This window comes from Macaca fascicularis, chromosome X (genome assembly GCF_037993035.2).
Source record: "Macaca fascicularis isolate 582-1 chromosome X, T2T-MFA8v1.1".
Taxonomy (NCBI): domain Eukaryota; kingdom Metazoa; phylum Chordata; class Mammalia; order Primates; family Cercopithecidae; genus Macaca; species Macaca fascicularis.
Window position 1 is genome coordinate 82,512,571 of NC_088395.1, and position 22,748 is coordinate 82,535,318.

The window sequence follows — 22,748 nt, forward strand, 5'->3', positions numbered from 1 at the left end:
TTGTTGGTTTGAAATCTGTTTTATAAGAATTCATCAGAATAGTGATCTCTGTTTATTTTGTTTTCATTTGCATGGTAGATCTTTAGAACTTTTTCCCTCCCTTTACTTTGGGAATACATGTGTCATTACATGTGAGATTTATTCCTGGAAGACAGCAGATGGATGGATCTTCATTTTTTTATACAATTTGCCCCTCTGTGCCTATTAAGTGGTGGCATTTATATCATTTACATTCAGTGTTAATATTGATATATTAGGTTTCGATTCTATCATGAAGTTGTTACTTTGTTGGTTTGTTTGTAGTTTCTATTATGTGGTTTCTTTATAGGGTTTGTGGGCTAGGTACTTAATAGGTACTTAAGTGTTTTTTTGTTTTTTTTCTCGGGTGTTCTTTGTTTTCCATGTTTAGAACTTTCTTAATGATCTACTGGAAGGCTGGTCTAGTGTTAATAAATTCACTTAGCACTTGCTTGTCTGGAAAAGATTTTATTTCTCCTTCACTTATAAAGGTTGGTTTCGTGGGATATGAAATTCTTGGTTAGAATTTCTTTCTTTTAAGGATGCTGAAAGTAGATCTTCAGTCTCTCCTGGCTTGTAAGGTTTCTGCTGAGAAGTCTGCTTTTAGTATGATGGAGTTCCCTTTGTACATGATCTGAACTTTTTCTCTAGCTGCCTTCAAGGTTTTATTTTTAGGAGTTATCTTGGACAGTTTGGTGACTATATTCCGTGGTGATGTTTGCCTTGTATAGTATCTTGCAAGTTGTATTAGTCCATTTTCACACTGCTGATTAAGACATACCTGAGACTGGGAAGAAATAGTTTAATTGGACTTACAGTTCCACAAGGCTGGGGAGGTCTCAGAATCATGATGGGAGGCAGAAGGCATTCTTACATGGGAGCAGCAAGAAAAAATGAGGAAGATGCAAAAGTGGAAACCCTTGATAAAACCATCAGATCTCATGAGACATATTCACTACCATGAGAACAGTATGGGGTTAACCACCCCCATAATTGAAATTATGTCCCACTAGGTCCCTCCCACAACAAGTGGGAATTATGGGACTTGAGACAGGATTTGGGTGGGGACACAGATCGAAACCATATCATAAGTGTCATCTGAATTTCTTATATCTAGATGTCTTCCTCTCAAGCAAGATTTGGGAAGGTTTTCTGAATTACTCTCTCAAATATGTTTTCAGAGTGTCAATGTTGTTTACTTTTTCTTCCTTCTCTTTCAGGAATGCCAATAATTAATAGGCTTCGTTGCTTTACATATTTTCGTATATCTCAAAGACTTTGTTTCATTTAAATATTTTTTCATAATTTTCTGTTTGAATGGGTTAGTTAAAAAACTGGTCTTCAACCTTTGAAATTCTTTCTTCTGCTTGATTCAGTCTATTGCTAAAGCTTTCTATTGTACTTTGAAATCCCCTGAGTTTTTCAACTCGAGATGCTCTGACTTATTTTTTTCTTAAGATGTTTATCTCTTTCTTTATTTCCTAGATTGCTCTAGAAATGTTTTAGTGTTGATTTTCAACCTTGTGTTTGATATTGTTTTGTTTCCTTGTGATCCATGCTTGGAGTTCTTTATCTGATATATCTTAGTTTCCATTTCGATTAGGTAGCATCGCTAGAGAGCTATTGCAATTTTTTGGTGGTGTTACTACATTCAGATTTCTTTCGGTTTCAGAATTCTTGTGCTGGGCCTTAGGGGAAACTGGGGGACAAGATGGCTGAGGCTGGTCTTGGCACATTTGCCTACTGGTCCCCCTAAGGCAGGCATAGGCACCAGCACCAAGGGAGAATCCAGTGGGTGACTGCCAAGTGCCCAGAGATGTGCTTAGGCATGGAGCTGTGAAACTTCTTCATCCCCAAGTTCTCTGCATGGGGATTGTGGTTGACTACACTCTTAATCCAGGACAGTGGGTGCTCTAGATTTCTGGAGATCTGCTTGGATGTGGAGTACAGAGGACACCCCTTCACCACAATTTATGTCCAAGAAGGGTAGGGTAACTTAGAGTGCTAGTCTACACAAGTGAGTAGTAGAAGTGCCTGGAGATCCGCCTGCAGGTTGAATACAGAGTGTCCCCACTGCACCTCAATCTGTGTACAAGAAACGTGGACTGGGTCAGGCTGTTGATCTAGGTGAAGGGGTTCTCTGAATACCTGGAGATTTCTTTGGGCATGGAGTGGAGAGGGCTCTGCTGCACCACAATCTGTGTCCATGGAGGGTGGGGCATTTCAGGCTGCTGGTGCCAGCAAGTGGGTTCTCCGAATGCCTGGATTTCTCTCTGGGGGTGGAGCAGAGAGGGCCTCACTGCACCACAATCTCAGAGGAACAGACTGGGGCACCCAGCAATGGCACACACAGATTGGTTCCATGTCACCATGCTGACCCTGGCTTCAAGTCTCTTTGCCCAGGAGAAACTTTAGCTGTAGCAGCTCTCCTCCTTCCCCAGGCCTGTGACAGGGGAGAACACAACTTCACCACCTACTGTTGAAGCATTATTCATGGTTCTTGCTGTGGAGGCCCTTACCTCACTCCAGAGCAGTTCTTCAAGTTCCTGGCCCAACACTAAAATTCTTGCATGACCATGCATCCAGGTCAGCAAAGAATGGCTGACTCTTGATGTGCTTTGATTAAAAATAGCATTCTGCTCTCAGTCCTGCATCTGGGAACATGTCTGCACATTTTCATGGTGTTTTTTTCCTCACAGCATCTCCTGTCCTCTTCCCAAGTTAACCCCAGGATTTGGGAGGAACAAAATACTCTCCCTCAGTTTGAGTTGCTCAGATCTGCAGTAGAAAATATAGTAACAGAGGGAGGCTCTCAGCCTCTCAGCCTCTCTCATGTACTGCGGTTTCACTCACTTTTATCAGTGTTTACCTGCGGACTGTTTGCCAGCATTCTCTTCCCCAGGATCTGGGTGTACTTCATTTTTCCATTGTATTTTTGTTTTCCTCCTTTAATTAAAATTCACAGAGGTGATCTTTATGCACTATCTTGCTATTTCCAAGTGGCTAGGCATGCTAAAATTCTCTAATCTCATATCTTGGAAAGAAAAAAAAACCTTACGTGGTTCTTAAAACAGGGATTATAAGGTATGGGCTTCTCTAGGGCAAGCTTTACCTTCTGAAGGAAGGAAGTTGTTCTATAATCAGCCATTACATATCCATGAGGGCAAGGCTAGTACCCTCAGGATGTCTTGAAATCTTCTCTAAAAACATCTAGTTTATTCAGTCTTTTATTCCTTTAAAAGTTTAGTTTTCCTTATGTTTATTGTCTCCTCTTCTCTACCTGTATTGACTACTCAAAAAACATTTAGGTATCTTTCTGTGTCGGATGGGAAGAGTCAGGTTTTTAAGTTTTTAGTTGATATTTTGACTGGGGATGCAGAGCTTTCACATTCCTACCCTAACCCTCCTGTATCCCCATGAGATTTTCAGATAAGCTGTACACAGAGGGGTAAGTAAAATAATTTTATTTATATACTTCATTATTGGATGATTCAGTGTTTGCTAACCCCCAGGATGGTGCTCTGAACAGCTGAATTACAGACAGTGATCTAGGTTCCAGACCCAAGTGATGGCTCTGCTATTTCTCCTGAAGATAAGAGCAAAGGTATACTGCTCTCTTGTTTGGATCTTATGGTATGTAAGGGGTTCTAAGCTTTTCTACTTTAAGTCATCTTTTACTCCCAGTTCTGTGAGTTCCTAGACCCACTTCTGGATGCTTACAAGAGTGCATTATGGAAGAATACTCTATAAATTATGGTCATTTATCAGTGCCCTGTAATTTCTACTTACAGTCTCATTCCTAGGATCTGTGGATTTTCCTCATCAGGCCCACAACTTTTATTTTTTTCCCCAGGTTTGGATAAGAAACCCAGGAGCCTTGAAAGTAAGGAGTAGCAATGAGAACCTTACCTTCTTAAACCCTCTACTGCTAAAAGTTGGTGCCTCTGAGTTCACCATATTCTAATAATTTATTTCTTTCATAAAATAGAAAGACTTCTGAACTAGAAGTCTGGAGTCATGGGACTCCACTCAATCCCTTAGTCACTTCAGACTCTCCAAGGCCCACAGGCAAGAACAGCTAAGACTGCCAGACAGCAAAGTTGGTGGCCCAAACTTTTCCCTGGGAGCTTCTCCCTAGGAAGGTTTGGAACTGCTGCTGGCTGGAAAACACTGGTGAGAGTAGCTGGAGACTGTGGTTGGGAGGTCCCACCCAGTGAAGAGGAATAGGATCGGGGACCCACTTGAAAAAGCAATCTGGCCACATTTTCATACAACAGCTGTGCTGTGCTAGGGATTTGCATTAGCTCCCAGTGACCTTGGACTTTTCAAAGCTGAGAGGCGAGAACAGCTAAGGCTGCCAAACAGCAAAGATGGCGGCATTCTCCTCCCTCTGGGAGTTCTATCCCAAGGAAGTTTGAACTGCTGCTGGCTGGAAGACATCTCCAGGGTAGCTAGAATCCTGGTTGGGAGGTCCCACCCAGTGAGGAGGAATGGGATTGGGGACCTGCTTTTAAGAAGTAGACTGGCTACATTTTCATAGGGCAGCTGTGCTGTGCTGGGGATCTGCTCTAGCCCCCAGTTGTCTCAGATGCTCCAAATCCTGAAGGCAAGAATGGCTAAGGTAGCCAAACAGAAAAGATGGCAGCCTCTTCCTCCTTCTGGGAGCTCCATTCCAGGGAGGTTTAAAACGGCTGATGGCCACAAAACACCAGCAGGGATGACTGGAGACCTCAATCAGGGATTCTTCCCAGTGAAGAGAAACAGGATTTGAGACCCATGTGAATAAGCAGTCTGACTGCTTCTCTATTTAGCCACTTGGCTGTGCCAGAGGACCACTCCAGTCCCTATTTGACTCAGACTCCCTAGAACCCTAAGGTACTAGCTAAGGCTGTGAAGCAGCAAAGATGGTTGCCCACTCCTTACCCTGGGAGATGTGTCTCAGGGAGGTGTAACACCGGTGCAGGTCTGTCTGGCTCAGACGAATGCACATAGTGGACTGAAAGATTCCTGGTGATGGCCCTGCAGAGTTACAGCGCGTAGTCCCACCTAACAGTGATGGTAGGTCCTGCATACCATTGTGTCTGGCTTATCATCAGCAATCATTTTGGCCCAGCCATGATATTGCCCTTTGTGAGCTCAGGGTGGTGGCTGACTGGGGTTCCGAGCCAATGGGTTTTATCCTGTGAGGTGCCATGAAAACAGGACCTGCAGACAATCTTTGCTCAGTCCCCTAGATTCAACCCCTTTTCTAAGGGTATATATGTATGGGGGTCTATGCCACAGTTAAGTTGCTTTTGCTGGGAAGCATGGGTATCTGAGGTTTCTGGGGCTCTGCATGTGCCTGAGTGGCTGCTCTGCCAAGATTCCACATAGCTGTGAATGTCAGACTGTAGGCCCTGGCAGAGTGGGTTCATTAGGGAATCTCCTGAACTAGAAGTTGCAAAGATTCATGGAAGAAGTGTGGGTTCCCAGGATTTCTCACTCACTCACTGCTTCCCTGTGCAGGGGAGGCTCTCCTGGCTCTGTGTCACTCCCAGGTGGGCAATTGGCCTGCCTTAAGTTTCTCTGTTCTTCGTGAGTAGAGTTGTTTCCTTGATTGGTCCCAATGCATGTACCTGGATGTTTCAGTTAAAGGTGCTGTATTTACTCACTTTTTCTGTTCCGTTCCATGACAGCAGCACACCTTCATTTTTTAAATTACATTTTTTGCCCTCAGACTGTATTTTCAAATAGGAGGTTTTAGCTCACTGATTTCTTTCTCTGCATGATCCATTCTGCAGTTAAGAACCTCTAATGAATTTTTCAGGTCAGCAAAAATGCATTCCTTACTTCCACAATTTATTTGATTTTTAAAAAATGATTTCAATCTCTTTGTCAAATTTTTCTCATAAGTTTCTGAATTGCTTTTCTGTGTTATCTTGAAGATCATCGAGTTTCCTTCAGACTGCTATTTTGAATTTTTGGTCAGAGAGCTCACATTAAGGTCAGTCACCAGATCCTTGCTTTGACTGTGGAGGTCACGGTTCCCTGTTTTCTTTTGTTTCCTGTGAATGTACATTTATTTCTTTGCATTGATAGATTAGTTATTTATGCCCTTCTCTGTCTGGCTTGTTTTGGTTTTTATTGCATTTGTTTGCTAGAGATTTGTTTTAGTTTTTCAATTTATTTCTCTGTACACCTGCCCCTCCCCCACCCCGCCACTGTGTTGCTACCTCCTTTTTGGCATTAGATGATGCCTTAAGCCCAGGTTTGCCTAAGCTTTAGTAACAGAGCCCAGCACCGCTCATCCCCAGTGGAGGAGGTTCTAAATGGGATAACCTGATAGTATGGGAAGGCTGGCTGGGGGTTGTGCCCAGCGGGCCCGTGGAATGAACCACTTACAGCATAGTGCTGCTGAATAGCCACTCTGAATGGTTTCCTTTTTGTCTGAGTAACAGAGCAGAGTTCTCAGGGCTGTGGGTGATAATGTCCCACTTCCACCCTTTGTGCCTGGCTGTCCTCAGGGAGATTTCTTTTTATGGGCACTCGTGATGCATCCTGTGGGTTAAGGCAGGGATGGGTCTCCTGCCAAGAACTCAAGATGGTGGAGAAGCTGGTTGTCCACCTAGATCTCAGGTATTCCAGTGTAGAACACATAAGTCTGGGGAAATTTTTCTGCATCATTGGTGCAGGGCAGATTGTAGTAGATGTGTTGCAGATATAGAAATCCAATTCTCTTACTGTCTACTTGGATTTTTTTTTTTACTTCTTTGTGCCCCTGGAACTGCCTAATCTTCATATTTGAGTTCTCAGATATTGCTGGTGACAGTCTCAACACTGTATGTTTGATTTAGGCTTTCTCAGGGAGGGAGCGTGAATGAAGCCAGGTTGCTTCTATGCTGCCATTTTGTAACTGGAAGTTCATCTTTTTTGATCTGTTGATTTGATAACCAAGAAGGCTGCTAAGTGACTAAGTGGCAAGTAGCTTCTCAGATGATATAGGTTTGATTACCTTAGAGCCACATAGTTCATCTTTTTTCTTTAAATGTGCTGAATGCTACTTCTGTGTTAATTTTCTTTGTGCTTATCTCTGTCTCTGAACCACATGAAACTGCTTTTCCTGGATTTTCCATCTTGCACTATCATTGCTCTCTGTTACAAGATGTTGCAAGAGGTTTTGCTAACAAATTGCTTCTTGTGTTCTATACAGAGATAGTCCTGGGTTCATGAGTGCTACTCACACACCCAGCTTCTCTCTAACGATGCCCACTGATGCTGTATTAACCCACAGAAGATGCTTTTTTATATGAAGTGTGATGGCAAATTAATAGATGGCAAACTGATTTGCAAAAGTTTCTCCAGGTGACAAGGGAGAAGCTTGTTTTCTTACAAGTTGATCTCCTCACTCCTGCCCCTGTGTGGTCCTCCAACTCTACACCCTGCATGAGAGAAAACCTTCCATGGGCCTCACTCTTAGAATAGATAGAGCAGATACCCCACTGGGAATGCCTGCAGGAGAGTTTCCTCCATGCCTTCGTAGGAACCAGAATCAAGAGATTAAGGTCCAGATTGTGGGAGCAAACCATCCTTTATGAATGCACACTCAGTGCACCAAAACCTCACTGACAATTCTAAGGGTAGCCAGTGTTCTCCTAAGCTCTGATTTACAGACAACTGAAGGCCCTTGGGAGAAAAGTAGACTATCACAGATGACAATAATGTTGAAACACAGAGGCCTATGGGACAACTTTGTGTCAGAATTTTAAAGGCAACGTGGGACTGTTCCTCATAAGTTCTCACTTAAACATATTGTCCTGCCTCATACTGACCATGTCTATCTCTTCCCTATTTGCAAGTTAGAGAGAAAGAGGATCTCCTGTCACCATGGTCTTGACTGTTTTCATATCATACTTCCCAAAAGAAAGGACTGAAATGGACAGTTTGTTTCTGGTTTTGAAGAGTGAGGCTATTGAGCTGTGCTGAAGTAAAAAAGGGGAAGGCAGCTCCTGCCTTTGGTCTGGTGAACCATCCCTGCTTACCTGCCTGTACCCCTTGCACCAACCTCTATCTATCTGCTTTTTCCAGATCTGTCTGGTCCTGGTTTGCACACCTGTTCATGGGACTCTCCAGAACTGCCTTTCCAGGATGGCTCTGCTTTGTGTACAAAAGGAATAGTACTGCCCACCAGGAGGAGGATAGGCCAGAAACCTAGAAAGATTTCTAGAAAGAGGCTATAACTGGAGCAGGAGAGGGGATCAAGGGATGGAGGGAAGGTGTCTTTTTTCAACTACAGAAGTAACATCCAGGTTGTCAACCACGTTTCTATGGCAGTGTGCACATGTGTGTGCACACACATATACAGCTGTAGATTAGCTCTAGCTGCTGTGGAAGTAGACCATACTGTGTGTCTGGTATTTTTCAAACAAGTATCACAGTGATGGACAAGGTTCTGTCTACTTTCCTGCCCTTCATTTCTCCTCTTTCTTCCTTCACCTCTATCTCCTCTTCCTTTCTCCTTATCCTTTATTTCTTCTTCTTCGTCATCTTTGTGTCTTTGTCTTAATCTTTTTTTTCCTCTCTCTCTCTTTTACCTTCTTCCTCTCTTTTTCTTCCTCCTCTCTCTTTTACTCTTTTCATTCTCTGTTAACATCCCCAACCCTCTTGGAGTTATCCACATAGGGCCTTCTTCTAGCTATCCCCACCCCTCCAGATATCTATATTCAGCTAATCCTTGCAGAGTCCTTCCTGCATTATGTCTCTTATTTTCTGTGGTCATCATTTTTCTGGCTGACTCTAAGTCTCCTCAGTCTGAACCAGTTTCCATGATTTTCCCAACCTCAAATATTCCCAATATTTTTATTAAAGTAATCATTGTAAACCTTCTGGTCCTTTGCACACATCAGTCAAGTTCTTTACAAGGCACCTCTGGTAACTTACTACGTTTTGCTTTTAACTGTTTCTTTTTCTTTCTTTCTTTCTTTCTTTTTTTTTTTTTTTTTTTTTTTTTTTTTTTTTTTTTTGCTCGTTTTAGAATGTTCTTTATTCTGACAGTTGTTGGACAAATATAAGGCATGTTCACAAGTATCTGAAGTTGTATATAAAACATACTCATTCAACAGATGTTCCTCTTCTCCTTTTGCACTTGCTGCTGCAAACTGATCTTTATGCATGTTAACACCCATAGCACTCAGTTCTTGTGGATATGCAGACAATGTTTTGGGGACCACCGTGGAGAATCTGTTTCAAACTAAGGCGTGAGCTTCTATGAACTAAGTCACTAAGACATCAGAACTCACGGTGAACAAAGGCAGAGGAAGGTGACCAAATCAGCTCATAAACTCATGACTCTAAGTTTCCAGTGGAACAAACAACACATCAAAAAGCATTTTTTTTTTGATCCTTCATGTTTGAGAGAAATGGAATGTGTCCAGAATTCATGGTTCTATATTTACCACTGTCTAAAAGTCACAAAACAATATCCAATTTTTTCATGGTTTCAAATGCAGTTACAGTTTTGTTCTTAGGCCACAATACAAGATTGCATGCATTACTTTACACAAATGTCAAACACAGAACGATTGTTACACAGACACCTTAGGGCTGTCTAAAGACACAGCTTCTCTTTTTGTGGGGCGGGGGTAGGGAAGGATAATGATGGTGGCCGTTTCCACACACAGCCTGTTGTGTGCTCAGCACAGCTGGATGTGGATCCCAAGCACTTGCTGACTGACTCACAAAAGAGGACAGAAGCTGCTGAGGAGGGCAGCGGAGTTTGAAGAGCAGGCTCCAACTGGGGGCTGGGATGATGGACACACAGCCTCGATTCCAGGGGGAAAAGTCTTAGTCCATACTGATTAAAAACTATTAGTGATTTTTGAAAATCAGATTACATCTATAAAAGACGAAAAGTAAACACTTAAAACAATCCATTGGGGGGAACACAAAATAATAAAAAATCAAATGCAGATGGGATTTCACAAAGAGGAGATTTGAATCTTTTGGTCTAAATCAGCCAATATTTTAACATTATAAATTATTAAAATGTAGTTTGCTTATGCCCATTCTTAAAATGCAGAATCTTTGAGGAAAAATATAGACATATTTTCAGGAATACAGACTCTTGTGAAAAATTTTAAAAGTCAGTATCATCTCTCTTGCGGAGCTACTAGAACAGGTTTTTCAAACACAAAAGGGGAACAAACGTGGGGCGCTTGAATATGTTAAGAATTCTTATCACTAGAATACTGCTTCAAGGCACTCACAGTACTTTCCAAAAGAAGCCACCCACCTCAAAGAGCCCTGCACAGCCCCAGCGACCCACGAGTGTGGTAGCTGGCATTTTATTAGCCACTGCTTGGCCATCATCAAAGTATTCACTCGAAATGGGGAAATTACTTAATATCAGTGATATTAACGATTTCCATGAATTTAGCTTTGTGACGCACAATGAAAAAGGGTCTTCAAATGTTTGCTTTTTACACCAGTGATAGGAAATTGTCATTCTTCCAATTCAGCATGCCGGTGGATGACGCTTTAGTGAAGTGTGACTACCTAGGGGAGCAGGAAGGCAGCTCCCATTTCTCACTGGGCCAGCCTCTTCCAGAAGGTGCAGGCTACTCTTCTGACAGGAGATCATGACTCTGGCAGGCTGGGCAAGCGCTCTGCCCTTTAAGCCACTGCTTAAAGCACCCTTTGTGATACTTGTGCCCACATTTGAGCACACACACGTTTTTTGATTTGAACATCTTGTGGCATATTTCACAGGAACTTGCACCCAGTGCAACCCTCACAGGGACATCTTCTGCTTTCTGCCCCTTGGTTTTGGGTGATGGTGCAATAACCGCCGAGGGTGGGTCCTGGGAGGACCTGGTCACGGGGGCAGCAGAACTGGGCTCATAAGTCCTCTTGTCCTTTCCTGGGTTTGGCTTTTTCTTTTTCTGTTCATCTAGAATGTGTTCTGTCACTCTTTGGACAATTTCATCAATACTCAATCCTGAAAGTGAGCTCTTGTTTTTGCTTCGCACGTTTTTAATAAAACCAGCAAGCTCAGTGCTATCGTAACATGGGAATACCACTGACAGGTGCTCAATAATACTATTGAACGGCTTTTTTGGAGACTGGCTTGAACGTGCAGCATGTCCTGGAGGAACAGGCTGCTTCCGATCAGCCACAGGGCTTTGCTCTGACAGAGCTGCCTGGCCATCCCTTTTTGGCCCTGGCAGCTGAGTGGCTTCAGGCTGACTTGGGGGTGGTCCTGGCAACAGCGCAGAAGGAGCCTCCCCTGGGGAACCGCTGGCAGAGAACACACTGGAATCCCTGTGAAATGCTGCGAGGTTTCCAGTCACATAGCTTGCAGAAGTCATAAGCCCTTGGTCATCGTGGCCTGAAGACTCAGAGAGTAACTCAGGATGAACCATGTTACAGGCAGGAAATGAAAGCTTGGGAATCTGCACTTGAGAAAGTTCACTGAGCCGAGAACCATTTTTAATTGCCTTAATTTGTTCTTCAAATTGAGACTTTGCTTTCTCAATTTCTTTTGTAACATGAGAAAGAAACAATTCCCATGAACATATATCAGACTGCATGTGAGGATATGCTGCAGGATCATGGCTAATCAGCTCCAACTGCTTCAGATAGGATTCTGCTTGTGACTCCATGATCTGTAGCTTATACACTTCACTCTCCTTCCAGTTTTCAAGTACAGATACCTCTGCAGCCACAGCTCTCTGATGACTCTCTTCATAATCCTCTTTCCCTTTCTTTATGCACTCTTCTATTTTCATTTTCTTGTTTGTAAGTGTGTTTCTGATTTCAAGGGACTGATCCAGATGTAATTCATGTTCCTTATCCTTTCCATCATTTTTCTGGGTATACGTTGCACTGGCATTTGAAACCTTTTTAATTTTCTTCTTCAGTGACTTTAGTCTTCCTTGGATTTCTTTTTTTTCCTGTTGCCATTTTTTAATTTCTCTTTCCAGATCTTGAAGGAACCAATCTAATTCCATCTTTGACATCTTGTTTTCTTCTAAGTGCCTTTTCAACTTTTCTTCCAGGTCCCTGGTTTCTTCTAAGCCCTTAAGTTTTATCTGCTCATAATTTTCACACGCTTCTTTAAGTTGGTCTTTTAATACTTGGTACTCCTTTTCAATCCGTGAAACTTCCCCTTGTTGTTCATCAAAAGGATTATATGGCTCAGTATTGACTTCTTGGTGTGTTATGTTCCAAGATACCTGTACGGCAACCATCTGCACGTGTGGAATGTTTGTTACTGCACTGGTGCTTTCTGGAATTACTTCACATTTGTTGTTAGAATTTCCACAATGCCCATCATTTCTGTCAGACTCACTTAGGACCATATAAGCATCACCTGTGCTGCACTGTGACTTTACAGATGTTACCAAAGAGTCCTCAAGGATCTGTGTTTCGGAGGCAATCTGGTGACCAGCAGCATTCTCAGCATTCAAATGATGACCCTCAAAATAGGCAGTAGCATTTTTATCTGCTCTGTCATTGGCTACAAAAGACGGCACCACTGGTACTGATGTTGGTAGATGATATTCAGGAGAAAGGCTGGCCAAGGGTGTATATATGCTTGTGTACTGGGGCAAACCTGGTAACACATTTATGTATGCTGGTGGTGTCCGGGTGATATCAAATCTCTGGAAAGGAAGATACGTACAGTATCCTGTGACCAAATGGGATTGAGCCCAATAAGTTGGTTTCACATCCTCAAGAACCGGTTTAGGGGAATTAGAGGAGACTTGTTTGTAATTTGCATCCTCAGAGCCTGGTTTGGGAGAATTAGAAGAAACCCCTTTGGTTTCCCCATCCTCAGAAACTTGCCTAGAAGAATTACCAGATAGTGGTTTAGCCTTCACATCTTCACAAGCTGGCTTGGGAGAATTAGCAGACGCAGGTTTGGGCTTCACATCTTCAGAAGGTAGTGCTGAAGATGAATCTGACACTGGTTTAGGCTTTACATCTGGTTTAAATTCCCTAGCAGCTGAATTCAGTGGTAGTTTAACTTGTAAATACTCTCCTGCTTTTGAAATGTCTTCTACTTTTGTTTTAATGTTTTTCTTCTTTCTTTTTTTCTTGAGCCGTAATGCAGCTTTCTTCAATGCAATGCAGTTGTCAATCACAACAAAACGAGGACATCCCAAGAGAAAAGATTTTAAACCTCCTGCTTTTTCTAGTATTGGTCGAGTTTCTTCTGGGAAAAACTCATATTCTTCAGAGAACATCTTGCTACTCATGTCCAAGGGACCATGTTCCTCCAACAACTGAGAGAAGTAATCATATAGAGTTGAATATTTTTGTTTTGGGTTAAAGTCCCATAGCTTCTTATTGCGGACAACATATTCATTACTGTGTTGGTCATAGAGAGCTTCAAATTCTTCTACGTCTTGCCGAAGATGGTCAGGCACTGCAAATGGGCCTGCAGTATCTGAATTTTGATTGCTATGGTCTTCACTTGAAGTGATGATCTCATTATTTGGAGTTACTGAAGTTGTTCCAGACCCAACTAACATAGGTTTTGAATCCTTTAGCTTCTTTTTCTTGCCTTTGTTTTTCACCTTGGTAGAACTAAACTGTGCTTCGCCACTGTCTTGTTTCCTTAACACAGTACAGCGGCTGTCCATTATATCAAAGAATTCATCTAAAGCACTATGCAATGCTGGGAACTTGTCTCTGTGTTCTTCTAGCAGCCATATTAAACAACGGGCTTCCTTCAATGATGTTGGCTCATAGAAATAATCAAGTTGCTTTCCTTCTATAGAGTCTAGTTTGTGACCATATTTCTCATTCCAGAGGAAAGTCATGATGCTAAAATCAAGCTGTTTAAGAGATGCTCCATACCGAGAAAAGAAAGGTCCTGTGGCATCTAAGCCAAAGCTATTAAGTTTTTGGATCCAGGCGGCTAATTTGGGCTCCACTTCTTTAAGCTCACTCAAAACATGCAGAAATATTCTTGTCTTTACTCTGCTCTTTTCTTGAATCAAATGATGAATAACATAGTCCACTGCTTCATTTAGAAAATTTCTGCTTGAAAAACAGGTTGTATAGTCTTCTGTGCTCAAAACTTTCCAAGAAAGCAATTCTTTGAGAAGCGTGGCTGTATTCCATATGCCGGATTTAATCTTGTCAGCATACTGCTTTATACACTGTAGAATTCTGTCATCAAGGAACTGACAGCGGTGAACATTGTCTACAGTTTCTTTCTGCTCTTCGTTTTTGGGTAGATTACTTTCTCTTAAGTCCTCCTCCATTCTTTCTTGTGCTAATTTTTTTGCTTCTTTTTTTTGGATCTTTCTCTTCAATTTTTTGTCTTCTTTCAGTCTTAGTTTCTCTAGACTAGAACATTTCTGTTTCAGAATAGGTCTTGGAGGAACCTTTTCTTTTATGACCTTGTGTTCAAATTCACATTTAACTTGACCACCACTGCTGAAGATGATAATCTTAGAAATAACACCTTCACAGTCAGGGGTAAGACATATTCCTTGTAGAAAATCCTTGTCAATTTTATCGTTAAAGGTTGTAGTTTTTAACTTCTTCCAGCAATTCATGTGAAATTCTATTTTACAGTACTGGCAACAGCTGATACGTATAAAACCCTTAAAGTCTGGATCAGTTATATATATCTGGATCTTAGAATATCCACAGCACTTCTGATAGCAACAAATGGCATCTGGCACTGGAGGGAACTTGCATTCTTCAACAAATTTCTCTAACAGCATCTTTATTTTTTCTGGCTGGGACTCTTCAATAATCACATTACTTGTGGGCCAAGTTAACACTCCAGGAAGACGATAAATCAAGGTTCTTGCTTTCTCAAAGTGATTGAGAGCTTCTAGAAATCTGTTTTTTTTCAAATATACTTTTCCAATTCCACAGTAGGCCAAGCAATCAAGTCCCTCATTGTGGTAGTGTTCAATAATCCTCTTAAACTGGTTTTCAGCTTCAGATAGTTCTTCAGGCTGTCCTATTCCAAGGAGAGAAATGGCAAGTCCATAGACAACCAAGACATAGTTAATCATGGCCAGGTTCAATTGCTTTATTTTTTGAGGATCTAAACCATTCAGCAACTCTGTAAAGGCCTGTGCGGCACTGCGGCAACGCTGCTCCAATAAGGCTGTATAGCCATCTTGAATTAAGCTTCTCAGCATTGTCATTATATTAGCAAAATCCTGGTGTGCAGCTCTGGAAGATTTAGAAAACTGTTTCTCCAAGATGTTCTTCAAATTTGCTGGTAAAGTCAATTGTGAACTAGAACTGTACTTCTCTGATTCATTGTTTCCAGATTTTTGTTTTCCTTTATGTTTTGGAGGCTGACTTGATGGTGGTGAAAATTCAGGATGACAGTCACAATCATCTACCTTCGATGCCTCATCCACCACCTTTAGATTCTGATTACCACCATTGGCCATTTCGTGATTAAATTTTCTGAAATCTCTTTCCTTCTCCACAAAGTTAAGTGAAGTACTAAATACAGGTGCTGACAGACTCCTAGGTGTGTAGGCCCTGTTTTCATAAAAGGCTTTAATTGGATTCTTATTTGCTGTTCGACCTTGTAGGTCTTCTATTTGTTTTTGTAACTTTACATGTTGCTGAATTAGATCCTTGATTCCCTCAGGGTCATTTTTACAGAGTTTTTGAGCTTTTATGTTTGCTTGCAGAGCCCAGTTATATTCCCCCAGCATAGAAAGAGCATCACAATAACGATAATGACCCTTTGGCCAAGTATTCTTCAGAATAGTGGCTCTCTTTCCATCACCAAGTGCATTTCTAAACTGTCCAGTACGAAGAAAACAAAGAGCTCGGTTACCATAAAGAAAGTGGTTTTCAGGTCTATATTCAATGGCTCTGGTGTAATAGATAATAGCTATATCAAATCTTTCTTTGGAAAACTCTTCATTTCCTTTCATTTTCATTAGTTCTCCTTGCTCTACACAATCCATACAACTTTGGGTTTTAAGTTCTTCAAGCAAATTGCAGTCTTCCACTACAATTTTAGTTATGTGGTACTTGTATTCAGTAAAGAAAATACTTAACATAGGCCAACAATTGTCAATTGATCCTAATTTAGTTAGAATTGTTACATCGCCTGCATATTTTATCCAATTCAGAGCTTCTTCCATTGCCAATACTTTATTTTCTATTTTATAACCAATTCTCAATAAGCCTCCAATAAGGAATGAATCATTAGCAACTTTCTTTGCCAAATCCACAATATCTTCCATCAACTCAAGATGTTGTAATTTCTTCAAATTTATCTCGGAAGCACGTGAATTGCTGGCGTCCACACAGGGATGCAATCGTGATATTACAGAACTGTTTTGATGTTGAAACAGAAGTGGCCAGAAAATGTTTATTTTAATGGCATCACAATACTCTTGCAGGACAGAAATTGGTTTACTACACCATATACTGCAGATGTCAAATTCTAAATTCCTCTCACTTTGGACATAATCTTTATATTGCATACCCACCCCATCACAGTAAAGCTGAGTCACACGAACATAATCATCGGTCATAAATTCAGCAGCAAAGACACAATCGTCCATATAAGGGCAGTCTTCCAACAAGGCATAATCTGCCACAGTGAAATCTCCCTCAGCAAAATTGTCCATGATGCACAAGTCACACACACACGGAGCGATGTGGAAGGCCCCGCTCCCCCAGCATCTCGGCTGCAGCGGGACAAGGTGACACATCCGGGAGCCCGGCCGCGCGCCGGGTGTGCACTCACCCGGGCCCGCCGCCCGCGAGCCTGGGATGCGATCGTCCGCCGCCCCTGCCGCCGCCGCCCCTGCCGCCGCCGCCCCGGCCGCCGCAGCCGCCGCCCCGGCCGCCGCCGCCGCTGCCGTTGCCGCCGCCGCCGCTGCCGAGCTGCGCCGCAGCCGCCGTCGCCCCGGCAACCACCTCCGGCCCTCCACGTCAGCCGACGGCGGGAGGGAGCGGTTCCTTTTAACTCTTTCTATGTCAATACTGACCACAGTTACTATTTTCTCCCGCTGCACTTTAAAGTCTTACTGGTCGAAGCCATGTATCCTTTGCCCACAGGCCAGAGGAAGGGGAACCAGGTCCTTTCAGGAAAGTGCATGGGGGATGCCTCTCTCTCATCATGTCCCCTGACTCCCAGGTGTAATCATAATCTCCGCATAGAAGTGCCAGGCACATAGAGAGTGCTCTTCCTGCTGCCTACACTCCTGCTAGAAGAGCCCTGCCAAGGTCATCATAAGGGCTGGGATCCACTAACAGCTTTGACCACTAACGCAGGGTCTGATATTAGGGATGTCATTTCTTCACTCTGATGCACTATTTTTTTTTAAATCTACACACTGATGAGAGGCCGCTCAGAAACCTGCAAATTAGCATCACACTCCCCTAGGTTCTGTAGCAAAATATTCTGGGAGGAAAACCTGTGAATCTTATTTCCACCTGTTGCTCAAGGAAGGGACTCTTTCCAAAGAAAATAACAGTCATATACAGGGGAGTTTTTCTGTGTCCCTTTTTCTCCTTTGTTCCTTTTCCCCTCTCTCTCTTTTAATGGCACCCATTTCTTCCCATCACTTAGAATCACTGAGAATCTTTTTTTACCCTGGCTTATAAATTGTGTAGAATTCCTGTAAAGTATGGTGCTCCTTTGTCTATTTCCATTGTCTCTGACCTAATTCTTGACTGACTGGCCATTTACCTGATCCACTTTAAAAGCCAGGAGAGCTGTGTTCTCATTTCAGAAGAAACTGTGTTACCCTGGCCAGTTTTCTTCCCTTTTCTGGAATTCAGTTCTTCATCTATAAAATGGGGGGAAGGGGGTTGACCATCCTGGGCTCTATCTGGATGCCGATTGGAGTCAGAGAGAGAGCTCTGACATGGTGATGCAGGGCCTTGAACTCCACTCACAGCTCTGCTGCTAACCTAGCATGTGATTTAGTTTTAGTCCCTTTCCACTTCTGAGCCTCAGTTCCCCATCTAAGCAGCCACGACTGACAATGGAGGAGTCTTAGACTGCCACAAATGAGGACCTTGATCCCCTAACATGCTTGTGTGTTCATAAGACCCATATCCTCTGATCTTGAGCAGATAGAGCCTTTTCTTAGCCTCTGGATTGCTTCTTGGAAATGGCTATAGTGAAAGCCTCTTCTTTTGTGCTTGATACTTTATTTTCCCAGGTAAGCTCCCTCTACCTTTGTCCTGGGGCATGTATTTATGGATATTTTAGTTAGCAAAAGCTATCAATTAGTGTAATTAGCTTATTGTCAGCTTCAATCTTGACCCTCTCCATGCACTGTCCCCTACCCACCTCAGGTTCTTTCTTATTTTAACTTAGTGAGCAGAGCTTCTGGCTGCATCACCATAGCAACCAGCAGCTAGGACCTTTTAAGCTATGATGGAGTCATTGGACACCTAAGCTGATTATAGAGTCCAGAATGTTAATTGGAGAAGAGAGGCTGAAAGAAGGAAAATGAGGCAGATCTTAACCTGCAAACAAGTGGGCAACAGAGTAGCTGAGTGCTTCAAACTATCCCCGACCTGGATGCCATGGGCGCTGTGGACCTGGGTGTCAACACCTTGGCTTGTGCCCTCAGCCACCAGACCAGAGGGAGGGACACCAGGCCCATTCTCTTCCCAGGGAAGTAATTCTGGACACCTCCCTACCAACATGCTCCAAGTAGATGGATTTGAATCTGGATTTTTCAATAGGCAGTACCAATGACTGAGTTCATCCTGAGTCCTACTCCTAATTTCCTTATCTTTCAACTCTCCATAGAAGTTTCTTGAATGAAAACAGGCCTTTTAATTTTTTTTCTTGTTTGAAGCTCTCTTTTCCCAGTCAGTTCCCCTGCTGCCTTGGCCTGTATTTGTGGCCTGTTAAATTCAAAAGTCTATCAGTTAGTCTAATTAGGATATTCAAATTTTAATTCTTTTCCATTCTCCACATGGGCAGCCGCCTGCCCTTCTTTTATTCTCTCTTTTTATTTCATTTAGGGAGAAAAGCTCTTGGCAGGATTGCCATAGAAACCAGCCACCAGGCAGACTAGGCTATTGTACATCTGGACACTGATACGCAAAGCTGATTATGGGTCTGGAAGCTTGCATGGCTAAGCAAGACTGATGGAGTTAAGACAAAGAGGGTCTCAGCTAGAGAGAAGGGGAAAATGAGCACCTCAGAAGGAACTTCACACAAACCTCAGCCCTACCTTTATCTTTGCCCCTGTGTGCTTCATGGAAGAAAAAAGTTAGAGTGAGAATGAGGAAGGCTGTCACCTATTAAAGATGAATGTCTGGGTTGACATCAGAACTTGTTCCCTTAGGCTAAACCCTGCCATGGCCACAAACCCACACCTGTGAGCATGTCATTTTCACTGAGTATCCCTAGTTCCTATTAAATTACCTGGCATATACTTAAGGTTCTCATAGTGCTTGGTGCTCAGCAGTTCTGTAAGACAGTGCACTACTAGTGAGAGCACACTGAGACTACCTTGGAACATGAGCAAGTGAAGATTTCCTAACACACTGGATTTTTCTGGGAAATGACACCAATGAAAGCCTCTGCTATGTGCTCTAAGGCTCCCTGTTGGCAATTTATCTCACCTGCCTTCTGGGAGTGGTGGTGTAAATGCCTGGTGGAGGGGCTTTGGAAGCTGTTAGTCACTGAAGTACCTAAGTGTATTAGGCTATTCTTGCCTTCAAGGATTTTCCCCTGGTCCCATAATGCACCCCTGTCTACATTAGCAGGCTCCCACTCATTTACGCTGGGAGAGCAGTGTTCCTGGACACATTGCCATAGCAACCAGAAGCCAGACAGAGTAGGAGGGTGAGCCAGACATTTGACAGCAAAGATTAGTGGAGTATCTGTTGGAGAGGGGCTGACTCTTAGGAGCAAAATACCTTAACTCTCAGCTGCAGAGAAATAGACCACTAGGCCCCTCAGTGTTCCAACACCATCCCCTCCCCATCCTCCATCCCTGTGCCTCCAGGTGAGGGGTAGTTAGAATGAATTTTGTTTTATCTGGAGGCCAAGGCCTGTGTTTTACCAGAATATGTATCCTTTGCCCTGAAGCCGGTCAGGGGAACCAGGTACCAGATACTTCCTCCAACCCCACCTTGTTATCAAACTAACACCCATGAGTGAATATATGCTCCAAATGTGTGTTCCCATGACTGCATCTCCTGTGCCTAGAATAGTGTCAAGAATATGGTAGTACAACTTCATGCACTTCCCCTGTCTACTCACTCCATGTTAGGCATTGCAGTTCACACCTTATCCTTTGAAGAATTCCATTTACTACTGGAATATCTACTGTATTAGTCTGTCCTCATGCTGCTGATAAAGACATACCTGAGACTGGGCAATTTACAACAGAAAGAGGTTTAATGAACTTACAGTTTCATGTGGCTGGGGAGGCCTCACAATCACAGCAGAAGATGAAAAGCACATCTCACGTGGTGGCAGACAAGAGAAGAGAGCGTGTGCAGGAAAACTTCTCTTTTTAAAACCATCAGATCTTGTGAGACTTATTCATTATCATGAAGAACAGCACAGGAAAGACCTGCCCCCATGATTCAGTTACCTCCTAACAGGTCACTCCCACAGCATGTGGGAATTCAAGATGAGATTTGGGTAAGGACACAGCCAAACCATATCACCCAGTCTCAACTGATGACACTGAGAACATGAAAGTAAAGGAATGGCCTTAAAAAACTTCTCACCTCCATGCATCGCAACTCGATATTCTGCTTTCCCTTTCATCACTATGCATAAACTCTCTACATTCCTATGAAAACCGATCCCTACCGTTGGCCACTAGATTACACCCCTTCTTGACTATTCAGTGCATGGTCCCAGCAATGCTGTCCGTGCTCTTTGCCACATCATCAATTTACCTTTACCTACTGGATGATTCCCATCAGTACACAAACATTCCACAAAGTCTCCCCTGCAACAACAACAACAAAACCAACAAGAAAGAAACAAAACACCCCACCTTAACTGTACAACCCACTCCATCTACTGCATCATCTCTGTACACCAAAATTCCTCAAAAATCATTATGTGGTCTTGATTTGTTCACTTATGCTAATCCCATTTTTTTCTTTAACCCACCCTAGTCAAACTTTTATCCCCACCACTCCATGGAAATAGCTCTTCTCAAGGTCCCCAACTAACCTGCGTATTGTTAAACCTAGTGATTATTTCTCAGTTCTGGTCTTACTTGACTGAAAAGTAAAATTTGACACAATTGATCACTTCCTCCTCCTTGTAATACTTTCCTCACTTAATTTACAGGACATTTCTGTCTCTTGACTGTGCTTCTGCTTCAGTGTCTGCTATTTTTCAGAGTCATGGCTAGTTACTCCTCACTGCTTTGAACTTTTTGCATTGCAGTGCTCTAGAGTTGGCTTCTCAGAAATGTTATCTTCACCTGTGCTCACTTTCTAAGAATCATACACAGTTCTACCTATGTTTTGATTTTACCTGCAAATAAAGGAATCACACATTAATGTTTCAAGGTCAGTCCTCTCTCTGGACTCCAGGCTCATGTTTCATGCATACTACACATCACCACCTGGATCTCTGAAAGTCATCTTAAATTCAAATTCATGATACAGAACTAAGTCCCTGATTCCCTTTCCCTCAAAGCCATTCCTCCCATAATTCTTCCCATCCCAGGAAATGTCAACTCTATCCTTTCCCTTGCTCAGTCCAAAACCTTTGGAAACATCTTTGGATTCCTCTCACTCTCATACCACATTCATGGATACTGTCATTTCTACTTTCAAAAGGGACTGGGACCCCTCACACTTCTCGTTCCCCTTCATATGTATCACACTGGTAACCCTCTTTCACCTCTGTTATCATCATAGCTTTTAACTGGACCCTCTGTTACTGCCTTGCCCCCTTATAATCTCTCTTTGATGCACCAGAATGGACTTTTATGCAAAATTATGCCACTTCTCTGCTTAGAACCCTACAGTGGTTTCCTGTTGCACACACCCTATGACCTGCCAAACATTATATCACATTCACTCTTTAATCTCATCTCCTGTTATGGTATCTTTCCTGCACAAGTCTCCAACTACACTAGCAATCTTGCAGTTTCCTGAACACAACAAGCAGAGAGGGAAAAGGGACTACCATGGACCCGGTGCTGACAGTTGTGCTCCCCTGAAATCCAGAGGCAGGGCAAGTCTTATTGCACACATTGTCCAAAGGGAGTGGTGTGGTGAGGAAAGATCTGACTGGTTGAGACACTCTGCTCAAGAGCCTGGTCTCCAGAGGTAGGGACAGCCATGCATTGGAGGGTTCCACCCTTAACACTTACCTACATGAACAACCTTAGTGAAATCATGACAATTGTCTGCCAAAAACCAACCAGCTGCTAACTTTCACACTTACAGATACATACAGACATTTTTTATTCATAACCTTGCACGCAGGTAATTGTATGATTACATGTGTAGAGGGAAACATTCTCCTAAAACCATATGCAAGTTTGTGGGAGCCTATTTTGGGAGCCTAATATGGTGTTAGATGCAGGTTTTATGCACAAATATCAGGATATATACATACATGGAAGCACAAGAACACATATAGCTGCTGCCTGCCAACACAGTCACACTCTTTACTCTTCAGGTTGGCCTGGTATGAGACATTAGGGAGTGGTGAGCACTGTGGTTGACTGCCCAGGCATTCATTTTCAAAATCTTTAAAACTATAGAGCAAATGAAACTTGTCTTCAAGA

The 22,748-nt window shown here is 42.8% G+C and overlaps 1 pseudogene across 1 annotated transcript; it reads right to left on the reverse strand.

The window, feature by feature from the left end:
• Positions 1 to 1,275: 1,275 nt before the first annotated feature.
• On the reverse strand, positions 1,276 to 16,764 carry LOC102118332 (E3 ubiquitin-protein ligase TTC3 pseudogene; annotated as a pseudogene). Its single transcript, XR_012430286.1, has one exon. The product of XR_012430286.1 is annotated as an E3 ubiquitin-protein ligase TTC3 pseudogene (transcript).
• Between the last annotated feature and the right edge of the window lie 5,984 nt (positions 16,765 to 22,748).